Below are 25,352 nucleotides of genomic sequence, written 5' to 3'. Positions count from 1 at the left end.
TTTAAGGGAAGGGGGTTGGGATGTAGTACTTTCACTTACATGCAGTGGAAATCCAAACCTTTACATTCTGCAAGACATGATATATACACATGCAATGGTTGGTGAGGTACTGTCAAACATCATAATACATGTGAATGTTACGGTTTACTGTAATTATGAATAAGTAACTTACAGGTGAAGTATTCCTGGATGACATAATCCCTCACTTCATTCCCCCTCAGTGTCCCCCTGTCCACATCCTCAGGTACAGGAACCAGCTGCTGCTGCTGCTCTGGGTCAATGTCCCCCAACAAACGTGTGTCCACAGCAATGTTGTGTAGAATACAGCAAGCATTGACAATGGAACACACTTTGTTGGGGTTATACTGTAGTGCTCCGCCTGTAACATCCAGACACCTGAACCTGGTTTTTAATAGGCCAAAGCTCCTTTCAATGACATTCCTTGTTCTTATGTGTGCCTCCTGGTACCTGAGTTGTGGCTCTGTAATGGGGTGCACCAAGGGGGTTAATAGCCATGGTCTGCAGCCGTACCCTGCGTCACCTGTCATGTAACATATGTGTTTGGATTACTACAGGTACATCATGTGCTTTAAAAAGGGACACAACATGAATCACATATAAAAGATACATTTCAGCAAAATATTAATGGAAGTAATCAGGATAGTTAATTAAAATTAAAAGGCCTATCTGAATAATGGAAGAGAGATTTAAACTAGACTGTCCATTTAATAAGAACCTGCAATTGTGAGCAGCTTGATAATTAACTTTTATTAGATCATTTTCTCCATTCTATAGATAACTCTTGATGACAAGCATATTAGATATGCTCAATTGCTGCTGATTGGTGGCTGCACATTGAAGCCTCATATGATTGGCTCATATATGTGAATTATAATTTATAAAATAAATATATTTAAAGAATGAATAAAATGATATAAGAGAAGTGAATTATAATGCTGTTTAACATTGTATTCTCTATCTGACACATGAGATGACAATATGTGTTTAGTGTCCCTTTATTAGAAATATACAGACAGAATGAAGGTACTCACCAAGCAGCCATCCTCCCGAAAGTGTTCCATTTTCAAACATATTGAATAAGGAGGTCTGGCGCAGGATGTAGGAATCATGTGCACTCCCTGGGAAGCCTGCATACACATGTAAGAATTTCAGATTGGTATCGCAGACCATCTGGCAATTCAATGAGTGAAACCCTTTCCTGTTAATATAGAGGATTGTCTCCTCATGTGGGGCCACAATACGCACATGTGTGCAATCAATTGCCCCCATGACATTAGGAATACCCCCCAGTCGATAGAAGCCTTGTTTAAGACGGTTCCATTCCTGGGGGGTATGGGGGAAATGAATGTATCGTTGTGTCTGGTTATCTAGAGCAGTCAGAACCTCCCCTAGAATCCTGGAGAAGGTAGACTGCGCTAGGCCAGACACAAGCCCCTCTGTTGACTGGTATGAGCCAGTTGCCAGGAAGTGTACAACACACAACAGCTTCTGCATACCAGTCAGAGCTCGGTTCCTATACGCTTGAGGGTCAATTTCATCCTTCAACACCTCATATAGGTTAATGAGGCTTGCAGATGTCAAGCGATATTTTTCCCTGACCTCCACTTCTGTCATCCCAAACAGGGTGACCCTAACCCTGTGTACCCTTGGTGCTCTTCCCCTCTGCTGATGCCTTCGTCTTATAGGCCCTGCTGGCCTATGGGCAGCTGCAGCAACAGCAGCATGGGGAGCACCAGGAACAGGGACAACAGCAGGAGGATCAGGGAGGGCAGCAGCAGCAGCTGGAGCAGGGACAGCTACAGCACCATGACCAGGGACCTCAGCAGCAGGGATACCATCCAAAACTGGGGCTTGTAGGGGTTCCAGCACCCCTTGTGCCCCACGACGCTGTCTCACTCTAAATGCTATATACTGCAAGGGAAACATGGTGGCTAATGAGGGTGTGCATTTGCAGGTGTTTTAAGGTTGCAGGTGAGGGGTTGTGCTGTTTGTGATTGGTTTGACACACTTGCAGGGGCAGGAATAATAAATGCTTTTAAGAGGTTAACTATTTGTGAACAAGCTGCTGCTATGTATATTGTTAGGCATGCATTTGTTAGGCCTTCTGAGAGTTACGTTGGTTTCTAAGTCAGTGCAAGGGTACCTGCGCCTTCAATTTGTGGCGAGCTGAGAATGGCGTAGATTTAGAAACATCTGCGCGCGTAAGTCCTTACGCCGTATATAGGATAGCAAATTGCGCGTGTTTTATATGTCAGTCTATGGTCCAAAAAACTACGGGCGACGCCAGAAATCTACGCGCGTAACTTCTAGCTTACGCCGTATATAGGATACCAAATCCGCGCAATTCTTGGCGTCGCCGGCTTTTGCGGGCGACGATTTTTATCGGATCGACCCCCATGGGTGTATCTCCAATTGTAAGGGTGATTTTGAATCTTCAAACTCAAAAGAATTAGATATAAGATTAAAAGAAATTATATATCAACAGCTTATTGTTAGCTAGTAAAAAGTTAGCGTGGATTACTCAGTATCTTGACAAACTAGATTATAGGTCTTATAAGAGAGAAAGAAGCCTGTTACATATACATTTGTCAACTGGTTGATACCAAATAAATGTTAGTAATAAAAACAATTATTGACCTTATAGCCCAAAAAATAAAACAAAATTACACTCGGTTCTTCGAGGGAACATTTGACTAGAATCACTCTTAAACCTAATAAAATAGGAGATCTTCAATTATTCTTACCAAGATTTATATTTAAACCAAAAAACAACAGCTACTAGGAGGTTATGTCCCCTTCAAAATACATAACAACATAGTGAAAATATTAGCAGATTATTAAATGTAGGATGAAAACCATTAGTGAGAAACTGTTGTCATTGTAGTACCTCAACTGAGTGGTTGCTGGTAACAGCAGAGGTACTTAACCAACTCCAACTTTAAAAACACCCAGCATATATGCTCTGAAGCAGGGGAGAGTGTGAAAAATGTTGTGTGTCCCATCTGGGTTAAGGAACTGTGAAGCTAAGTCTTGGTAGGGGATATGGGCAGCAAAAAGTCAGAGTGTCATAACGGTAGTTCTGTAAGTCTCACCAGTAAGTATCAAGGCCAAACTGGACTTTAGATTATAATAAGTCGCAGCGTCCTTTACATAAGCATACTGTGAACTCTACTTCACGTTCAGTACAAAGCTGTGCTGTTTATATGAAGTATCACCGTCGTGAAAGACTGCCATGAGGCTGGCATCATCAGTCTCCACAGGCACTGCTTTCTCATGTGCCGCAGCTATAACCACGCAAGGTATACTTGTCTCCTCGACTGTGTGAGTGTTCCCAAAGGCCACTGATATCAAGCACTCCAATCTCAAAAAATGTGCCTGCAATAGCTGCGCAATTTCCTCCTTCCACTTGGCCAGTAGCATGTTTCCTCCAAGTAAAAAGTTTCCATACCGAATGCAAAGCCGCTGCCAATTCAGTTCAACACCTGTAGATAGCACACAGTAACCGAGATGATAAGTTGTATGCTATAGCTAAAGCGTACACACTGTGCAAAATGGGTCCGTACTGCTATTTCTATACCGCAGCCATTACAAGCTACAAAAAAACTTTATTTGTTCTGCGTTATGGTGCGGTAAGCCCCATACCCCCCCAAAAAAAAGTTTTGACTTGCGATTGCAAAATAGCGATCACATTAATGCATTCCCCATTAAAGTCTATGGATAAAATAAAGTTGTTTAAAAACCTAGCACCCTAACTTAAACCTCTAGTCTAATAACCCCTAATTTGCCGTCCCCCCATATCGCCAACACTAAATAAACCTATTAACCCCTAAACCGTAGTCTCCCCACATCGCCAACACTAAATAAAGCTAATAACCCCTAAACCACTGTCACCCCACATTGCTGCTACTAAAATAAACATATGAACCCCTAAACTGCCGCCCCTCACATCGCTACTACTAAAATAAGCCTAATAACCCTAAACCACTGGCCCTCCACATTGCCAATGCTAAATAAACCTATTAACCACTAAACTGCCAACCCTCCACATTGCGGCAAGCTAAATGAAACTATTAACACCTAAACCGCTGACCCCCCACATTGCAAATTCCTAAATAAACCTATTAACCCCTAAACTGCCAACCCCCAACATTGTGACTCCCTAAATAAACCTATTAACCCCTAATGCGAAACCACCCACATTGCGACTACCTTCTTCTAGGCGGAGCCATCTCCAATCTTCATCCATGGGTCGCGGAGCTGAAGCGGCACGAACCGGAGCAGGATCAGCGACGGCACAGACATCCGACATATAGGCTCCTCTTCATGCGATCGTCCACTGCACACTAAAGCTTGAATGCAAGGTAACCATTTTATATTGAGTCATCTTGCATTCCTATTGGCTAAAAATTTCAAATCAGCCAATAGGATGAGTGCTGCTGGAATCCTATTGGCTGATTGTGCTGCCTCAGCTCCGTGACCCCTTTATGAAGATTAAAGATGGCTCTGCGACACCGGGATAAAGATTGAAATGGAGCCACCTGGAAGAAGACCTTCACTGCTGGACTTCAGGAATGGTAAGTACCTATTTCAGGGTTAGTGTTAGTTTTTTTTTGGGTGGGTTTTTTAGTTTTAGATTAGGAGGCCTATTTATGAAATGTGTGTCGGACCTGATCCGACAGTGCGGATCAGGTCCAACAGACATCGCTGAATGCAACGCTGGTGCAATGCCACCCCCTGCAGACTCGCGGCCGCCAGCAGGGGGTGTCAATCAACCCGATCGCACCCGCTCGGGTTGAATTCCGGCGATTCCTGTCCGCCTCATCAGAGCAGGCGGACAGGGTTATGGAGCGCTGCTTCATAACTGGTATTTGATAAATGGGGCTCTAGGGCTTTTTATTTGTTTTAATGGGCAGTAAAAGAGGTGATTGCCCTTTTAAGGGCAATGCCCATACAAATACCCCTTTTGGGTCAATGGGTAGCTTAGGTTTTTTTATAGTTATAGTTAGGTCTTTTTTATTTTGGAGGGTTGGGTGGGTAGGGGTTGTACTGTTAGGGGGTAATTTGTATTTTTTTTAAGTAAAAGAGCATAGGACAATGACCTACAAAAAAACCTTTTAAGGGCTATTGGTAGTTTAGTGTTAGATTACGGGGAGGCTTTTTTGTTTTTATAGGGCTATAAGATTAGTTTTTTTTTATTTTGGATAATTTCATTTATTTTTTTAAGTAATCATAGATTTTTTTATTTTTTATAAATTTAGAGTTTGTTATTTTGTGTAATGTTAGGTTTTGTTATTTTGTTTAATTTTAGATTTTGTTATTTTTTTGTAATGTTATTTTTTTTTTTTTTTTGTAGTGTTAGGATTTTTTAATTTTGTAATTTAGGTTTTTTAATTTTGGTATCTTTCATTTTTAATAATAAGTTTATTTAGGGAGTCGCAATGTGGGGGGTCAGCGGCTTAGGGGTTAATAGGTTTATTTAGTGTTGACGAAGTGGGGGGATGGCATATTAGGGGTTAATACTTTATTTTAGGTTGTTGTAATGTGGGTGGGTTGCGCAGGGCCACCATCAGGGGGTGACAGGGGTGACTCCTGTCAGGGGCCCAATGGGCTAGGGGGGGCCCATGAGGCAAGAACTAAAAAAAAAAAAAAAAAAAAATTACAAAGAGTAAAGTATTAGCATTTGAGAGGATTTCTGAGTGCGCACTAAACCACTATGCACAGTGTGAGACAGACTTGGCTCTTTGTTTGTACAGTGTGTGCCTGAGTCAGTAAGCTGATCACTTTCATTTGCAGAGGAAGTAGGAATTACTTAGCAAATGTTTTTTATTTCTTTGTGCAATTTAAGATTGTAACTTCAGTGTGGTAGTAGTTGTATGGTGGGGCCAGGGGTCCATAAAAACACATTTCTTTAGCAGCAGTGTATTTATGATTATTTGACAATGCTGTAGAAATTCTATATTTAAAACCATGCAGAAATGTTTCCTCCTCAATATACAAATGATATATATTACATTCCAGTTTACTGCCCCTTTATGCAAGGACTTTCCAGATACAAGGAGGCATTTTATCTAAGATTTTTATATCTGCATAACATGTTATACTCTCAGACTAAGATTGCTCAGTGTTTGAAATGAGACAAGTTAACTTAAAACTGTTCAGTTTATACTGCAGCTGACTTAATTTTGAAATGCATACCAACAAGCTTAAATCCTGCATTTAACCAGATCTAATGGTATGAGTACCACAGCTTATGGTTCCACCAAGACCATATAGAGTACAGCATTTTCAAAATCCACAAGTACAGCTGACAGATGGGAACATTTGTACACTATATTTGAAGTGGTGCTCTTGGTTGGGGAAAATATCAGACAAACATATGTCAACCTTCTAAAAGTATTTTTATTCATCTAGCCATCTACCCAGCTCATTAATGTACAATTTTGAATTCACAGAATTATTTTTGTTTGCACATTTACAAATATGATTCTTTAAAAAGTGATCTCTTAATTTCTGCATTTTTTTTTTATCATGCATGTAACACACTGTGGATTTAGGGGATGCAAGGTACATAAATGTTTCCTCCTGTGAGTGTTTCTGTGGGTGTCTGTGTTTATGTCTTTGTGCTTTGGTTTGTGTCTCTATGAGTGTGTATGTATTTTTTTTCTGTGGGTCTCTCTGTGAGGGTGGGTGTGTATGTCTTTGTGCATTTTCTGTGGATGTCTGTGAGGGTGTGTGCATATGTCTTTGAGTTTTTTCTATGGGTGTCTCTGTGAGGGTGGGCATGTGTTTGTCTTTGTGTATTTTCTCTGGATGCCTCTGTGAGGGTGTCGGTGTATGTCAGTGTTTTCTGTGGATGTCTCTGTGAGGGTGTGTGTGTGTGTGTGTATGTCTGTGTTTTCTGTGGATGTCTCTGTGAGGTTGTGTATTTTCTGTGGGTGTCTCTGTGAGGGTGTGTGTATGTCTTTGTGTGTTTTCTGTGAGTGTCTCTGTGTGTGTGTGTGTGTGTGTGTATGTCTTTGTGTGTTTTCTGAGGTTGTCTCTGTTGGTGTTTCCTTGGGTCTATGTGCAAGTTTGAGTTTGTGTGTGTGTGTCCATTGTATGTTCCTTTTTAGGGCATTTTGACCTTACTACTGATTATTCACATCTTTCTACAGACTTTGAGACTAATGAGACCTTTCCGGAAGTCACTAATCTACCATTTAACCTTTAAATTATTGTTTAGGCAGTTCAGGGCCCTTCCTTTCAGCCACTGCATTCTGTTGTCATCATTTATTTGGCATCTTCCTTTATAAAAAGATAATCAGATCTCCATATTTTGTTTTCTAAATCTCCTTTTTTTACAAAACTGTAGTTTACCTCATTACTTGTCAGGTCAATGTAAACAAGTGCTGAGTGTCTGTTTAGTTGTCTGTGTCTGAGTTTCTTTGCGTGTCTTCTAGAGTGTCTATATGTGAATCCTTATGTGTGAGTGTGTGTTTCAGTGTATGTTACTACCTTTACAACATTTCCAAGTTTAAATAGACACTTAAGATTAAAGTGCATATACGTTTTAGTCACTTGGTCAAAAATTGCACATGTCAAAGGAGGGGGGGCCCTGATCAATGGTTAAGTCAGGGGCCCCAAAATTTCTAGTGGCGGCCCTGGGGTTGCGTATTAGGGGCTAATAGTGTAGTTTATGGGTGTTAGTGTACTTTTTTATGAGTTTTGTGAAACATTTTTGTTTTGCATAATCCATAACTACTGGTCTTTGATTGTGGAGTGGATTGTTGTGGTATAGGCCATAACGGTCACGTTAAAGCCGTAACACGTGACTTGTAATACCGGAGAGCTAACCATTCTGCACTCAAAGGCCATTCTTTTAGCAGTAAAGCCGTACCGCACAACTTGTAATCTCCCTAAGTGTTCTCTAGCTCTGGCTGTTATATGTAGGTTGCCATAGAAAATGCCAAGGCTGCATGAGAACTAGTTGTCTCAGGCCCAGATGTTCTGGTTGTCAGATCTAGGCTCACAAAAGCAAGAGTTGACTGTAGATAATCTTTGTGGGATAAGATATCAGATCCTATAGTTTGAAGTTATGGATGTTGTATTTAATGTCCAATAACAGGTAGATTGTTGGGATTCCCACAGCAGCTTAAAAGATTGCGTCCTTTCAGGTTGACTATCCAGACACGCCAACAAATTTTCATTTTTTAATCCATGTATCCATCCATATCTCACCAAACAAGTAACTGTATTCATAATTAGATTGTATTATATTAAAAAGTTGAATAGTTTAAAAGTGTGATTAGAGTGATAATACTTTTTTATTTTAATAATGGGTCCAAAAATGATCTGATGGATTACAATTCAGCACTAGAATTATCTTTATGAAGTCCTTCACAGGATTCTCTAAAATCACATTTTACCTTTACATTTCATGTAGTGCAGGCCCTGGGAGCCATTGCGCTAGGCCTCCTATTAGCGCGGCTGGGTTCTGCTTAGAAGAGGGCTAAAGGCAAATATAAAGCTACAGGTGAACTTTTTCACCTGTAGCTTTGGAACATTTACATTTGTTTAACAAAAATGAATGTAAATGTTCTACAAACATTCAGCATTTGTTTTGTTTAAAATTAAATGAATATTGAATGGTGAAATGGAATAATACTCAGTCCCACTGTAGACAGTGTTCCAGAGAATCACAGAGGCACCACTCCTGAGGCAAATGGTAATTCAAACAGATGGTCAAAGTCAAATGCCGTGGTCAGCTCTTAATGAAATACCGTATACAGCTGAAATAGATAAAGATAAAAGAAGGCGCTCCAATGGCATAATATCTTTGTGGTAAGGCCCTTATCACAGGTCCCCCTTATGCAGGATACTCGCAAAGCTGTAGAACTTATCTCAAAGTGCTATTGTCCCCAGCTAGCTCTTGAGGAACCAGTCTGTTACAATAGCACTTTGAGATAAGTGCTAGAGCTTTGTAAGTATCCTGCATAAGGGGGACCTATGCTAAGGGGCCTGAATATTAAATGGTGAAGCCAACGAATATTCAAGAAAAAAAAATTCCCCGAATATTCGTTCTCAAAAATTTGGCTGAACCGAATTTTTAATGGCTGCACATGTCATACTTCTAGCTGCATAGTTGGATTAAAAAATATGACCAACATTTAAAAACAACAAACCATTCCAATTAATTGTGTAACAGCAACCTGCCTCTCTTGGAATTACATTTTTTTTTTCTGATCCCTAAATCCATGGTGTAAATTTTGCCCCATCATTGTCTATGCAAATACTTTATCTTAATAAACCTGTATATTTATTTATTTATTAAATCATGTGTACATTATCATTCCTTTATTTAATTATCAGGATAACCCCCCTAGATTACCACCAATGCTTATTCATTTATATGTAAATATCGCTATCAGTTGAAAGACTACGTTATCATTTGCTTATTTAGAGCTAGATTATGAGTGGCGCGCTAACTGCTGTGCGTCAGCGATATAAGATTTATCTCAGCTCTGCGCAGAAGGAGCGCACATATTACAAGTTGAAAGTAAACACGTTCGCTTGAGGGCAATTTAATTTAACACACATCGGGATAGTGCTCTGGTTAGCTGTTACACAAGAATAATAAGTGGCAAAAAACAGAGAAAAAATACATTTAATAGTACAGTTACTCTAATAATAACAATGTCTAATAAAAAATATCTCAGGTGATAGAACAAAAAAGACATGCAAAGGGCTTTAACAGAGATACATACTTACACATGTATATATATATATATATATATATATATATATATACGTGTGTGTGTGTGTGTGTTTATATGTATACACATATGTATTTATATCTGTATTTTTGTATTTACAGACATATATACACATATAAACACATAAATACACATTATATATATATATATATATATATATATATATATATATATATATATATATAAAAGCAAAAAGGACAAGCGCACTCCAAGGGAAAATGTAACAAGTCACTTTATTCACTTTATATATACACATTGGAGCCCTTTGTAGGCAAGTAGCTGAAAACATTTACAATCATATTTATGCAATATTAATATATAATTAAGTGATTAACTATGTATCTACTGTAAATATTTCATGTTTCAATGTTCTTCACATAGGAGAATATGTTCTAAGTATTTATAAATATATATATAATCATATATAAATAGGAATAAATATATACTGTACCAAAAAACATCATATATATATATATATATATATATATATATATATATATATATATATATATATATATATATATAAATATTTATGAATAAATAGATAGATATTGAACGTTTGCATGTTTCAAGCTACTCTAATAGAAAGGGCTCAAAAGTGTATATATATATGTCTATATATGTGTATACATGTATTTATATTTATATATATGTATTTTTTGAGCCTTTTCAAGGCAAGCACCATATAAGATCCATTTTAAATATTTTAAATATTTAAATATTTAAACAATATTTTTTTTTTTAAAAAGTGTATATTTGGGGGGCGTAGCCGGCCATCCTTGAAATGGTTGTACCTTAGTTGAGCTCCTGAGGAATGCCCTGGAATCCCTCGAAAAAAACCACTAAATGGACCAGCCATTGATACCAAAACCAGTATGTCCACACTATAACATCAACTCTTCACAGTAGAAGGAAAAATGGAGCCTGTGACCGCTCATTCACGGCTCGGCCGGACACCCGCAACTATTTTAGGTCCTGGTTCCTCCACAGCCTACAATGGATCCATTTGGAAATCAGAATACCCATGCCATCTCATATTGTCTTGCAAACCAAATATATTTTCTAGTTATAGCTACTTTTGTTATACTGTAATGCAATATTAGCTGAGTCTTTTATATTTAAAGGAATAGCAGAATCCAGGGAACCGACTGCCCCTTTCACAAGCTAACAGTTTTAGTTTTTAAAATAATGTTACTTAGTACCTGCTTGATTCTCCCACTAAGTTTCCAGAGTGAGGAGATCCTGTTAGCTCTTCACTGTTTATTTTTTTGTTTGTTTAACTTGTTTATATTTTATGTACTGTTCTCGAGCATGAAAACCACGATTCCCTCCAATCCTTTGGCATATGTGACATAGCCCTCTCGTGGCTCTCTTCCTACCTTTAGTGTAGCCTTCTCTGGGGCCTCCTCTGCCCCATCACCACTTTCTGTCGGAGTACCGCAAGGCTCTGTCCTCGGTCCCCTTCTCTTCTCAATCTACACGTCATCACTAGGTTCCCTAATGAAGTCCCACGGTTTACAATATCATTTGTATTCCAATGACACCCAAATCTACTTCTCTGCACCAGACCTTTCTCCTTCCTTGCTAACCTATGTCACTAACTGTCTTTCTCACATCTCCAACTGGATGTCCTCTAACTACCTCAAGCTAAATCTCTCCAAAACTGAGCTCCTTATTTCCCCCCCCTTCTTCTAAACTCTCCACCCCCAATCTCTCTATAACTGTCGACAACTCCATCATTACCCTTACCCCGCATGCCCGATGTCTCGGGGTCACATTTGACTCAGATCTTTCTTTCACTCCTCACATTCAGTCATTGGTTAAAGCCTGCCACCTCCACCTTAAAAACATCTATAAAATTAGACACTTATTTACACATCTAAGATTTTAATCCACTCTCTCATCCTCTCCCGCCTCGATTACTGCAACTCTGTCCTTTCTGGTCTTCCCACCTACCACCTAGCTCCTTTACAATCCATAATGAATGCCTCTGCCAGACTCATCTTCCTTACACGTCACTCTTCATCTGCTGCACCTCTCTGCCAATCTCTTCACTGGCTTCCTCTTGCCTCTAGGATCAAACACAAAATTCTCATTCTGACATACATAGCCCTCAACTGCACTGCTCCCCCCTATATCTCAGACCTTGACTCCAGATACTCTCCCTCCCGTCCCCTTCGCTCTGCTCATGACCTCCTACTCTCCTCCTCTCTTGTCACCTCATCACACTACCATTTACAGGACTTCTCCAGACTGGCTCCCATCTTGTGGAACTCTCTGCCTCACTCCACAAGACTCTCTTCTAGTTTTAAAAGCTTCAAGTGCTCCCGAAAGACTCTACTGTTCAGGGATGCATACAACCTACACTAACCTTTCTTTATACCAGTTCCTCTCCTCCATTGCTATCCCCTGAACACCCTTAGCATGTAAGCCTAAGAGTCCAGCTGTTTGTTGATCACCTTCTCAAGAGCTGACTACAACAGTGCAACTCTTGGCAGGGCCCTCTACCCATTTGATCCCTATAATTGTTTTGTTGTACTCCGCATTTGTTAATAACGCTGCGGAATCTGTTGGCGCTCTACAAATAACCGATAATAATAATAATAATAATAATTTGTCACAGCATTTCATACAGACTCTCTAAATGGAATACCCTAATCTCTATCAACACCAAAAGCCTTTACTCCACATTTAAAAGGTCAAACGCTTTCCATGACCTCACTCACAAAGACAGCAGTATACTACTTTTCCAAGAGACACATTTTAAACAAGGCAAAAAATCTAAATACTTCTCATCCAATTACCCCAACCATTTCAATAGTAGCAATCCCAAAAAAAGATAAATGGTGTAAGCATCCTCTTTCATAAATCTACCCCATTTGAACTCCTCCACAGAGAGCAAGATAAGGAGGGCAGATACCAAGGCATCTATGGACTTTTATATGGGAAACCAATAACCCTAGTTAATATTTATGCCCCAAATACCAATCAAACAACATTCTTCCAACTCCATCCTCACATACTCAAAAGACTCACTGATACTCACAGGTGACTTTAACCTCCCACTAAACCCAGTTGTAAAAAGCACAAACCCTCACCTAAAGCTCCCAAACAATACCATACATTGTGTCTGGAACAATCTATCCTTACTAACCCTTCATGACACATGGAGACATCTCTACCCTCATAAACTAGACTACACATTTTTCTCCAACCCAAACAAATCTTATTCTATGATTTATTATATAATGGCCGATAAATCTTTCTCTACTAAACCTACAATCCTCAAGTATTATAACCATCAGCTGGTCAGATCACTTGGCCGTCAGCAGTTCTTTTATCTGGTCATTCATAGTCATACGCCCTTTTCAGTGGAGACTAAATGAAACACTGATATCTGACCCCCTAATTAAACTAGACATAGAACGTGCCCTCCAGGAATACTTTTCCTTTTTTTTTTTAAATCTTTATTTTAAATCCAACAATATAAACAATATACATCTGCACACCATGCAGGACTGCAAAAAGAAACAAAGGAATAACAGAATAAATATATATCCTTTTTTCTCTGCCCCTTGGAGATAACATTGTTGGGGTTTTTACATTTATTTTTATTTTTTTAACATCTAGTAACAATAGAACAAGATAACTTAAAAATGCATCATTCTCCTTATATTAAATCGCTTCTAAACGCACAAAAACTGTTTTTGTTTATCTCCTTTTAAACTATATGAAATCAGGTTTATAACCCTCAAAGTATGGAAAAACAAGGGGGAAGAGAAAACCTTCAAGCAAACAATGAACATCTTGTCAAACTCAAAAGAAGAAAAAAAAAAACATATTAAGTCTCTTATTTTCTATTATATGCTTGGATTCTTATACACATTATTCCTCTAGGCTGATTACTGCCAAAACAGCATAACTATAATGGCCATGAGACAGGGAGAGAGGTGGGAGGGAAGAGAGAAAAGAAAAAAAAAAAAGAGAAAGAGAGGGAGAAAAAAAAAAAAAAGGGGAGGGGGGGAGACAGGAAAATATTGATTATTACCAATGATCTAGTAGAACTATTTCTGAGTGTCTGAAAGGGTAGCTTAGTTTATCTATTTCCTCTGGGGGAAAGATTTTAATAAATGCAGACCATTTAAAAAAAAAAAAAAAAAGATTCACCTCACTTTCAGAAGTTAAGGTTGTATCCATCTGTTCAATAATACACTGCTTTTTCATATAGTTTTTAATTTCTTGGATACTAGGGATCGAGGGGTCTCTCCACTTTCCAAAAATCCAATTTCTTGCTTCTAGAATTGCCATGTTTCTAGTTTTCTTATGTTCAGAGATTATAGGGGATTCTATGAGGAAGACAACCTCTGCCAAAGAGAGAGAAATAGCGGGTAACTTCAGTACTTTGGTTAACCAGAATTCTATTTTCTGCCACAATTGTCTTATCCGAGGGCATGTCCATATCATATGTACTATATCAGCTGCTGGGTATGCACATTTAGGGCATATATTAAATTTATAGTTATGCCATTTAAGTTCTATAAAGTAATTTAATATGTGATTCTCTCCAGCTTGCAGATAGTGTAGTCTGGGCTATTATGGCTATAGACTTTTCCACCTGAGCTACCTCGATGTCTAATTCTGGTGATAAGAGATTCTTTTGTGATATCTGTTGGAGATTGGAATCTCCATCCTGACTAGTCACCAAGTCATACCAAATTGAGATAGAGGATAAGCCATTTTTAACCAGGGAGGGCCAATTGTCTAGCTTCTCCCAGGACCAAGACCATCCATATTTCTCAGCAAGTGAGAAAAGGTGGTGTCTGGCCTGGAGGTAAGCAAAAAAATCTTTATTACTTAGATCGAATTCTTGTTTCAGCCTATCAAAGGTTTTAACCAATGAAGTGTCTTGATTTATAAATTGAGTCATGAAAGTTAAACCCTTCTCATGCCAGGCCTGAAATATTTTAGATTGGGTGCCTTCTTGAAATTCTGGATTACCACATAACCTTTGGAATTTTGGAATAGTGAGATCAATACCTAACTTATGCCCGAGCTTTTTCCATGCCTGTATTATCATGTATATCGAGTTGAGACACTTCACTTTCTTCGGAATTAGATGGACCGGACAATGAAGCAAGGCTATAGGGTTATAAGGGAATATAATATTCCTTTCCAATTCGTTATTAGTAAAATAGTCTCTATTCACAATCCAGTCCATCGCAATCTGTGAGAGAAAAACCAAACTATATTTGCTAAGGTCAGGGAGAGCCATTCCCCCGTGTCTTTTGGGGAGAAAGAGTTTATTTAAGGAAATTCAAGGTCTTTTGCATTTCCAAATAAAATATTGAATACTTTTCCTTTAATAACATCAACGAAATTACACCAGTTAACTCCTGGGAAGCCCACAAATGCGTCATCAGAGGCATCTTGATGAAACACAAAGTGATTACCAAACAAAGCTATCTGATTCCTTCCACATTAAAAATGGTACCCGCCAAGGATATCCGCTATCCCCAATACTGTTTTTTTAACTATGGAAGTCCTAGCCTCTCACATTAGAATGAACCAAAACATCACAGGGATAACTATTGGCCCCCATGACTTTAAAATCTCCTTTTCTCGATCACATCCCCAAATGACACAATACAAATCCTATTAGAAGAACTCCACACATTTGGTAATCTTTCATACTTCTCAATTAATCTCCAGAAATCAGAAGTACTGAATATCTCCATGCCTCCTAGTGACTTCCAGAAACTAGATAAAATTAGCACTCTCAAGCTACAGAAAGACTCAGTTAAGTACTTGGGTATAGCCCTTTCATCCAACCCTTCCATCCTTTTTGAGAGAAATTACAGGATTTTACTTCACACCATACAAAAGGAACTATTGAATTGGTCTTCCAAACCGCTGTCTTGATGGGGCAGGATCCAGTCTATCAAAATGACCACCCTGCCAAAAATGTTACATATTCTTCAAGCCTTGCCAATCCCCCTACCCAATTGGTATATATCTCAACTACAATCCACTATCAACACCTTGATATGGGGCAAACACAAACCCTGCATAAACAAACATACACTCTACAGAGGCACAGAATTGGGTGGCTTAGACCTACCGAATATAAAAGACTATTATGTTGCAGTCACCCTACAAAGAGTCCTAGACTGGCATGGATCGCTGGATATGAAAGCCTGGGTATAGATAGACTCCAACCTACTTCAGATCCCAAATATTGGTGCAGTATGTTGGGTCTCTAGAGACCTAAGACCACCCCAGTGCTTAACATTTTTTCCACATCTGGGACTCCAAGGTTTCTGCAAAAAACACTATAACCCACTCTTGCTCTTCCGAATCCCCCTGAATGTGGCGTTGGTGGGAGGGCTAGACAACAAATTCTGCAGAACGCGCAAATGGGACCACACACTATCACTACCTAAATTCACTAAAAATTGGAAATTAGTAGACTTAGATGGATTCATCTCTCTATGCAAAGGTAGACTTAGGAGTTGGTTGAATCATGCACAACTCTCACATTACATCTCGTCCTGTGCACACAAAGCTGACTTATTAAGAACTCCAACGCCCTTCTAGAAATTATGTCTGAATTGCAAAACAGTCAAACACCCATTATCTAAGGCAGTGCTTTCCAAACTGTGTGTCGGGACACACTAGTGTGTCGGCAGCAGTGTGTAGGTGTGTTCCTGCTTCAGCACAATTTTTTTTTAATTTTTGTTTTTGGTTTCTGACTTTCCGCCTGCCTGCTACGTATATCACATGGTTGACACGTGATTGATACCTAGGGGGACACAGATCATCTTAACCTATTGGCGCACCTCAGTGGGAACTGAAACTATTCCCATTGGCGGCACATTGGCTCCTGACTGCACGTGTAGTCTCCTTAATTGGCTTGTGACTGCATGTGTAGTCAGTGAGTTGGACAGCAGTGTGTTTGCAGCGCGGGCAGTAGTCAATCGGACTCACCGAGCTCTGAGGTCGGCAGTTTAAATGCTGAGCTGAAGTCAGTGGGTTTTTTTTGCAACTAGCTCCCAGTAGAGCATTGCTGCTCCTGCTCTTGATATATGGATAGGAAGTGGAAGCTTAAAAATGCTTGATGATGAAATGCGAGTGTCTTTATCTAATATTCCACCAAATATTCAGAAATTATGTTCATCCCATAAACCGTATACATCCCATTAAAATAGTAAGTAGCTATTGGTGTTATTAAACTTTTTTTTATTTCTTGCACATACATACTGTTACTTGTAAATACATTTAGTTATTATATAATTTATGTATGTGTCCGTATCTCTTAAAACAAGTTAGTTTAACCTCATTTTTGCTAGTACAACTGAATTACTGTGTCGCGAAATGATGTAGGTCTAAAAAGTGTGTCACCAACATGAAAAGTTTGGAAAGCTCTGATCTAAGGCCCGTAAACTTCTACAAGCTGCAGGCACTTTAGCATTACCAAACTATATGGTTAAATGGCAACACGACTTACACCTAGAAATTGATAAAACAGGTTGAGAAAAAAATGTCTGCAATACGTGTAAATCCTCAACTTCGCCACAAATTCAAGAACTAAATTATAAAGTACTTACGAGATGGTACTTAACCCCTACTCATTTACACTCCATATACCCGGAAGCCTCCCAGCTTTGCTGGAGAGGCTGTGGAGAACACAGCTCACTAATACATGCAGTATTTGGTGGCAATGGCCTAAGCTAACTCCATTCTGGGAGAGAATAGAATCACACTTCCACAAAACCTTTTCACAAGACATAATACTAACCCAGAGAGTTGCTTTACTCAATGGCCTCCCTAATATTAATTGCAAACTAAAAGCCAGTCTCATGCTAATTTGCCTCAATGCAGCTAAATCATTAATAGCCAGACTTTGGAAGTCACCTACGATACCCACAACTGTGTCGTGGGTAGAAAGAGTAAATGATCTCCTGGATCTAGAAAAATATGGCTACCTGAAATACAACTCTCATATCCCTTTTTAGGAGATCAAATTATTGTGGGAGGACTCCCTGCATACTTCATAACATGCAACATTAGCCCAACTAACTCATTAAATAATACCAACATTATTGTGGACCGATCTCCCTTCTCCCCCCACTCCCCATACTTTTCCTACCATTCTTCCTTTCCACATTCTCTTCACCTCTGCCTTCTTTTCCTCAACATTACAAGGCTGAGTGCCCTGTGTTCCAATATGTAACATAACATATTATTTTGTGGCTTATCTATATGTTCTCATTGCAATTTTATAAAAAATGTTGCTGATTGCACTATAGAACTGATCCTAGGGACCGACATAAGGACACCAGCATGGACCTTATTAATTCTTAACAAGGAAGTGAGGACACAGCAGCTGGACTCAATGGCCCTATTTTGATTCTAAAGTGAACAAGGTTAATTGTTTATAGATATATTTATAAATATATAAAGATGGGAATGTAGATAGCACATAATTGTATCAATCAGAATGTGTAATATCATTGTTGGCAACAAAAAGATACTGGCTAATAACAGCTGTATGTAACTTTACCTCAATAAATAAAAAAACAAAAACATCTAACATTAATACAAGAAATAGCAAAGTTGGACTATTACCACAAGAGACTTGGGGGGGTAGTTATCAAGCCGTCTACTTTTCTGGCTTCGCCGGCCCAATACGTCCGCCTAAGCTCGCCTACCTTCGCCGCCGCAGACCTTGAATACGTTCGCCTAAGTTATCAAATAAAGCTGTCAAAAAGCTGCGGGGCGATGAGCAGCAGACTGTGACAGTTATCACTCATCCGATCTCGCTGCTCTTCGGCTTTTTCCCAGCTTTATTGCTAGCCTGTCACTAAGCACCCACACTAAACTACACTGTTCTATCCCTATACCGGCGCCCCCGGAGCCTCCCGCAACTAAATAAAGTTACTAACCCCTAAACCGCCGCTCCTAGACCCTGCCGCAACTCTTATAAATGTATTAACCCCTAAACCACCGCTCCTAGACCCTGCCGCAACTCTTATAAATGTATTAACCCCTAAACCGCCGCTCCCGGAGCCCACCGCCACCTAAAATATACCTAGTAACCCCTATCCTGCCCCCCCTATACCGTCGCCCTCTATAATAAAATTATTAACCCCTATCCTGCTGATCCCGCACCTCGCAGCAACTAAATAAATAGTTTAACCCCTAAACCGCCGCTCCCTGAACCCGCCGCAACCTATATTAAACCTATTAACCCCTATCCTGCCCCCCCTACACCGTCGCCACCTATAATAAATTTATTAACCCCTATCCTGCCCCCCACTACGACGACGCCACTGTAATAAATTTATTAACCCCTAAACCTAAGTCTAACACTAACCCTAACGCCCCCCTAACTTAAATATTAATTAAATAAATCTAAATAATATTTATATTATGAACTAAATTAATCCTATTTAAAACTAAATACTTACCTTTAAAATAAACCCTAATATAGCTACAATATAAATAATAATTATATTGTAGCTATCTTAGGATTTATTTTTATTTTACAGGTACCTTTCAATTTATTTTAACTAGGTACAATAGCTATTAAATAGTTATTAACTATTTAATAGCTTACCTAGCTAAAATAAAGAGAAATTTACCTGTAAAATAAATCCTAACCTAAGTTACAATTCCACCTAACACTACACTATACTTTAATAAATTATTCCTATTTAAAACTAAATACTTACCTGTAAAATAAACCCTAATATAGCTACAATATAAATAATAATTATATTGTAGCTATCTTAGGATTTATATTTATTTTACAGGTAACTTTGTATTTATTTTAGCTAGTTTGAATAGTTATTAAATGGTTATTAACTATTTAATAACTACCTAGCTAAAATAAATACAAAATTACCTGTAAAATAAATCCTAACCTAAGTTACAATTAAACCTAATACTACACTATCATTAAATTAATTAAATAAACTACCTACAAATAACTACAATTAAATACAATTACATAAACTAACTAAAGTACAAAAAATAAAAAAAGCTAAGTTACAGAAAATAAAAAAATAAGTTACAAACATTTTACAAATATTACAACAATTTTAAGCTACTTACACCTAATCTAAGCCCCCTAATAAAATAACAAACCCCCCCAAAATAAAAAAATGCCCTACCCTATTCTAAATTAAATAAAGTTCAACGCTCGTTTACCTTACCAGCCCTTAAAAGGGCCATTTGTGGGGGCATGCCCCCAAAAGTTCAGCTCTTTTGGCTGTAAATGAAAAATACAACCCCCCCAACATTAAAACCCACCACCCACATACCCATAATCTAACCCAAACCCCCCTTACAAAAACCTAACACTAATCCTCTGAAGATCATCCTACCTTGAGTCGTCTTCACTCAGCCGAGCAGTGATGGAACCCAAGTGGACATCCGGACCGGCAGAAGTGATCATCCAAGCGGCGCTGAAGAAATCTTCCATCCGATGAAGTCATCATCCAGGCGGCGCTGAAGAAGTCTTCGATCTGGGCGATGTCATCTTCCAAGCCGGGTCTTGAATCTTCCTTCGGCAGCCGCGGAACATCCTTCTTCACCGACGGACTACGACGAATGAAGGCTCCTTTAAGGGACGTCATCCAAGATGGCGTCCCCTCAATTCCGATTGGCTGATAGGATTCTATCAGCCAATCGGAATTAAGGTAGGAAAAATCTGATTGGCTGATTCCATCAGCCAATCAGATTCAAGTTCAATCCGATTGGCTGATCCAATCAGCCAATCAGATTGAGCTCGCATTCTATTGGCTTTTCCGATCAGCCAATAGAATGCGAGCTCTATCTGATTGGCTGATTGGATCAGCCAATCGGATTGAACTTGAAACTGATTGGCTGATTCCATCAGCCAATCAGATTTTTCCTACCTTAATTCCGATTGGCTGATAGAATCCTATCAGCCAATCGGAATTGAGGGGACGCCATCTTGGATGACATCCCTTAAAGGAGCCTTCATTCGTCGTAGTCCGTCGGTGAAGAAGGATGTTCCGCGGCGGCGGAAGGAAGATTCAAGACCCGGCTTGGAAGATGACATCGCCCGGATCGAAGACTTCTTCAGCGCCGCCTGGATGATGACTTCATCGGATGGAAGATTTCTTCAGCGCCCCTTGGATGATCACTTCTTCCGGTCCGGATGTCCACTTGGGTTCCATCGCTGCTCGGCTGAGTGAAGACGACTCAAGGTAGGATGATCTTCAGGGGATTAGTGTTAGGTTTTTGTAAGGGGGGTTTGGGTTAGATTAGGGGTATGTGGGTGGTGGGTTTTAATGTTGGGGGGGTTGTATTTTTCATTTACAGGCAAAAGAGCTGAACTTTTGGGGGCATGCCCCCACAAATGGCCCTTTTAAGGGCTGGTAAGGTAAACGAGCGTTGAACTTTATTTAATTTAGAATAGGGTAGGGCATTTTTTTATTTTGGGGGGTTTGTTATTTTATTAGGGGTCTTAGATTAGGTGTAATTAGCTTAAAATTGTTGTAATATTTGTAAAATGTTTGTAACTTATTTTTTTATTTTCTGTAACTTAGCTTTTTTTATTTTTTGTACTTTAGTTAGTTTATGTAATTGTATTTAATTGTAGTTATTTGTAGGTAGTTTATTTAATTAATTTAATGATAGTGTAGTATTAGGTTTAATTGTAACTTAGGTTAGGATTTATTTTACAGGTAATTTTGTATTTCTTTTAGCTAGGTAGTTATTAAATAGTTAATAACTATTTAATAACTATTCTAACTAGCTAAAATAAATACAAAGTTACCTGTAAAATAAATATAAATCTTAAGATAGCTACAATGTAATTATTATTTATATTGTAGCTATATTAGGGTTTATTTTACAGGTAAGTATTTAGTTTTAAATAGGAATAATATATTAAAGTATAGTGTAGTGTTAGGTGTAATTGTAACTTAGGTTAGTTTTTATTTTACAGGTAAATTTCTCTTTATTTTAGCTAGGTAAGCTATTAAATAGTTAATAACTATTTAATAGCTATTGTACCTAGTTAAAATAAATACAAAGTTGCCTGTAAAATAAAAATAAATCCTAAGATAGCTACAATATAATTATTATTTATATTGAAGCTATATTAGGGTTTATTTTACAGGTAAGCATTTAGTTTTAAATAGGATTAATGTAGTTAATAATAGAAATATTATTTAGATTTATTTAATTAATATTTAAGTAAAGGGGGCATTAGGGTTAGTGTTAGACATAGGTTTAGGGGTTAATAACGTTATTATAGAGGGCGGCGGTATAGGGGGGCAGGATAGGGGTTAATAGGTATAATTTAGGTGGTGGTGGGCTCCGGGAGCGGCGGTTTAGGGGTTAATACATTTATTATAGTTGCGGTGGGCTCCGGGAGCGGCGGTTTAGGGGTTAATACATTTATTATAGTTGCGGTGGGCTCCGGGATGCGGCGGTTTAGGGGTTAATATGTATAGAGTAGCTTGCGGTGGGCTCTGGGAGTGGCGGTTTAGGGGGTAATAACTTTATTTAGATGCGGCGGTGTAGGGGGACAGATTAGGGGTGTTTAGACTCGGGGTACATGTTAGGTGCAGACATCTCCCATAGGAATGAATGGGATGTCTGTCAGCAGTGAACTTGTACTTTCGCTATGGTCAGACTCCCATTGATTCCTATGGGATCCGCCGCCTCCAGGCTGGCGCTTTGAAAACCAGGTACGCTGGGCCGTAAAAGTGCCGAGCGTACCTGCTAGTTTTTTGATAACTAGCAAAAGTAGTGAGATTGTGCCGCACTTGTGTGCAGAACATCTGGAGTGACGTAAGAATCGATCTGTGTCGGACTGAGTCCAGCGGATCGAAGCTTACGTCACAAAATTCTACTTTTGCCGGTCTCGAGCCTTTGATAACTAAGGCGTATCAGCTTTGACACAAATACGCTGCGGAATTCCAGCGTATTTGAGGTTGACGGCTTGATAACTAGGCCCCATAGAATTACACAAAAAGCTAGATCAAGCTAGATTACAACTGTAAAAAGTTACCAAATTGTGTCCATACAGAGATGGTATCAATTGACAAAGGTGCCCTTTTGAGGCTTCCGTCGATGGCAAATTGGCACCTGGATCAGCTCTCTCTTGGAACAAGTGGATATGCTTAAAATGAAAAAAAGAAAAAAAAAAAGGCGCTCCAATGGTGCAGATAAATCAAACAGATTTGGGATCAGATTCAAAATTCCCAATCCACCGAAATGATACTCATAATGGGGTGCACTATAATGCAGTGCAAGTAGGCTCACTCTGGCAAACAGGAACAGATCCTGCAGAATTGAAGATACAGCCAAACTTAGGCTAATGGTGGGTCTGAAAATGACCACTCACAAGCCTATTAAAAGCATACACCCCTTAACCAGAAAGGGGCAATTTATTGTATAAAGTATTAAAAGATTAAAACAGTCTGCAACGCGTTCCTCAGTGCTTCTGGCACCGTTTCATCAAGCAGTTTATACAAATAAAAGATTAACACAATCTATATAAAGCATTAGGATCCCAAACAATATTTTAAATTGTCCAATCCCTGTGTGTCAATCAGCTCAAAAGGTCTTGATTGTTGATGTGCTTCTGCTGAGTGTGCCACTAATTTAACCCATTATGACCATCACTCTATGTTGGAGACTTATAACATAAATGGTATATTCTAAATTCCCATCCGGTTATTACTTACCCCATCTCTATAGTGCTTGCTCACCACACCTCCACATATACAACCAAAAAATTATATAAGGTTGCCTTCATCTTACAGGATGATCGTGTTGCCTCGATTATGCTAAGACCATTATCGTGCATCCTTACTTCCGCATTCTATGACGCCCGTGCCATGTGACCAATTGTAACCATCCAATCGGATTAGGGCAGGGGAACCGTCATGTGTTGCCATGGAGACAACATGACTCTGGAAACAAGCAGAGAAAGGGAAAAAACTATAACCACTATCAATAAGCTCAATATGCACCGGTCATTACTACAAACATGCATATAATGTGTATGTGCATAAATAACATCAGATAACATATGCATAACCTCATATTGACAAAAAAAGGTTATTCATATATGTATGTACATTAGTGGAAAATAAACTTAAATTAGCGCACTTTGTGCATATTGAGATCTCATTACCATAGGATCTATGTCTGAAATATGTATCTAAATGTATTCTAATTCCTAGAAAGGATATATATACACCCCTCTTTTAGCACGATCAATGCTACATAGTAGATCTTATATGTCAGAGACCAAATCAATCTCTTGGCCTAATGGCAACATAAATTAATGTATAACTCCACATAAGGACAACAGAGGCTATCACATCTATCCAATAACTATATAACCCAGGTATTAAAATGCTGCCAAATCTATGTTTTCATTTAGACCCTCAGGGAACAAAGTTCTTAGCTTCCATATCCAATAGGTCTCTCTCTGGCAGAGACTATTGAACCAATTATATTAAATAGATTTTGGAATAAATGCAATGGGGTTAATTTTGTAAGTGTCCTCTCTCCGCTCATGTTTATGTGTACTATGGAAAGACACACTTTGTTTCTCATATTTTTTCTTTATATTTCTTAGGTGTTCCCCCGAGTGTGTTCTCAAAGCCCTACTGGTACGTCCGCAATATTGTTTTCTACATATACATGTAACTAAAAATATCACATAGGTATTTTCACAAGTCATCCTGATTTTTATTTGGAAAACCTCCCCTGTAGTGCTGGACCTAAAGGATGTTTCCCTATGACCAATGAAACTACATGTTAGGGATCTACTCTTGCCACATTTAAAGATACCTTTCTTGAAATTCAAAAAACCTGTGGCATTATTTTTTTTTTTTTTTTTTAAGTTTTAAAATATTTATTGGAAAACCAAAAGATAGATGTACATAAGACGAGGAGACGCAGCTCCAATGCAATAATTTGACATTCACAAACATAACATAAAGTTGAATACATCTAAAGTGAAATAAACATTTTGAGTTGTAATAGATTGTTGAGTATGAGTCTGACTTGTCAAGTCCTGATCCATGACCGACAAGTCTAAAGGTATGGGGGGAAGTGAGTCATACTGATTGGAAAACTAGAAAACCATGATGAGGGTCAGGGAGAAGGAAAGAGAAGGGTGGGTGAATAGGGTAAAAAAAAAGGGGGGGTAAGGGGATAGGCTGAAGACAGAGAAGGAGAGGGAGGGCTTTCCTGGAAAGGCATCCAGAAAACTGAAAAAAGGACAGAGTAAAGGGAGACACAGTCGGGGGACTATGTGTCCTGAGCGGTCGCATTGGGCTTCCAGTCTGTGTTGTAAGACTCCTTCCAGTCAGCCCAGATCAACTCAAATAAGTCAGATTTATTTAACTTGTAAAAGATATCCTTTTCCATCGTGTACATGTAGGCCATATTATTGCGGATCGCCGCCCAACTTGGGTTTTTTTCCTTCTTCCAGGAGCAGTATTTCACAGTCACAAACAGGTAGATGCAAATATATGTATGGTTTTTAGGAAGTGCGTGTAAGTTTAGGTGAAGAAGGGCTGA

Source organism: Bombina bombina, chromosome 2 (assembly GCF_027579735.1).
Source record: "Bombina bombina isolate aBomBom1 chromosome 2, aBomBom1.pri, whole genome shotgun sequence".
In the NCBI taxonomy this organism is placed as follows: Eukaryota; Metazoa; Chordata; class Amphibia; order Anura; family Bombinatoridae; genus Bombina; species Bombina bombina.
The sequence above is the reverse complement of the archived record's forward strand: the minus strand, read 5'-3'. Positions refer to the sequence as shown.